The sequence below is a fragment of the Notothenia coriiceps genome, unplaced genomic scaffold, assembly GCF_000735185.1.
Source record: "Notothenia coriiceps isolate Sejong01 unplaced genomic scaffold, NC01 NC01_scaffold00015338, whole genome shotgun sequence".
NCBI classification, from domain to species: Eukaryota; Metazoa; Chordata; class Actinopteri; order Perciformes; family Nototheniidae; genus Notothenia; species Notothenia coriiceps.
Window position 1 is genome coordinate 14,829 of NW_011348039.1, and position 1,334 is coordinate 16,162.

At 44.1% G+C, this 1,334-nt stretch overlaps 1 long non-coding RNA gene across 1 annotated transcript; it reads left to right on the forward strand.

The window, feature by feature from the left end:
* The first annotated feature begins 161 nt into the window (after positions 1-161).
* LOC104948876 (uncharacterized) lies at positions 162-951 on the forward strand. Its single transcript, XR_798743.1, has 4 exons — positions 162-192; positions 427-469; positions 695-753; positions 888-951. It is a non-coding gene; the product is annotated as an uncharacterized lncRNA (long non-coding RNA).
* Positions 952-1,334: the final 383 nt, after the last annotated feature.

The following is a 1,334-nucleotide window of genomic DNA, read 5'->3' on the forward strand; positions in this document are numbered from 1 at the left end:
CAGTAATGAGGGTCTCAGTAATGAGGGTCTCAGTAATGAGACTGTAGTTACAGTAATGAGACTGTAGTTACAGTAATGAGACTGTAGTTACAGTAATCAGACTGTAGTTACAGTAATCAGACTGTAGTTACAGTAATGACAGTAATAGACTGTAGTCAGAAAGACTGTAGGAGCTCATGGCTTCCCCTCTCAGTGAGTATCAGGTAGATCTGTACCAGGTAGATCAGCATCAGGTAGATCAGGTAGATCTGCATCAGGTAGATCTGCATCAGGTAGATCTGCTCAGGTAGATCAGGTAGATCTGCATCAGGTAGATCTGCATCAGGTAGATCAGGTAGATCAGCATATGGTAGATCTGCATCAGGTAGATCAGGTAGATCTGCATCAGGTGTTTTCTGCACCACCTGACTGTGTGTCTCTCCTCAGAGCAAAGCCCAAGTCTGACTCCATCAAGAAAGAAGGTCCAAAGGTGAGTCGACCTTCTAAAACATTAAAGATCACGAGGAGCCACTGAGAGTCCGAGGGCCTCTTCTGGGTCCATCAGATGCTGTTCTGATGCAATGCTTATGTTATGATATCTTCATTGGGAGGCTTTTCCTAGCAGACACTGATGTGTGATAGTTTGCAAATATGTATCCATGTGTCTGATGGATGTAAACAATATAACTTCTTTATAATATAACTTGTGTTTCAGTGGGAACCCTCCAGACTGAATGAAGGCAGCACGTTTGTTCTGGGTTCCAGAGCCAACAAGTGAGTCAACATCAAGTCAACTTCAAACAACGAACACGTGTTGTGTTGTGAGGTCACACACAACTTTATTAGTTTTGTCCTGAGAAACAGCTGAACAGGAAGTATGTCATCATGTTGTTGTGATGTCACTACAGGGCGCTGGGGATGGGCGGGACCAGAGGACGCATCTACATCAAACACGCTGACCTGTTCAAGGTAAACAAATAAAAAAAAAAAAACAAACACGCTGAGCAGAGTCCAGGGGGGTTACTACGAAGCAGGATGTTCTCTTGACTGTAATTACAGTAATGAGACTTACAGTAATCAGACTGTAGTTGCAGTAATGAGACTGTAGTTACAGTAATGAGACTGTAGTTACAGTAATCAGACTGTAGTTGCAGTAATGAGACTGTAGTTACAGTAATGAGGGTCTCAGTAATGAGGGTCTCAGTGTATTAACGTGGTGTCTGTCTCCACAGAGGAGGGCTCGTCCAGTTACAGCGGCGTCTGATCGAGCTCATGGCTTCCCCTCTCAGTGAGTATCAGGTAGATCTGTACCAGGTAGATCAGCATCAGGTAGATCAGGTAGATCTGCATCAGGT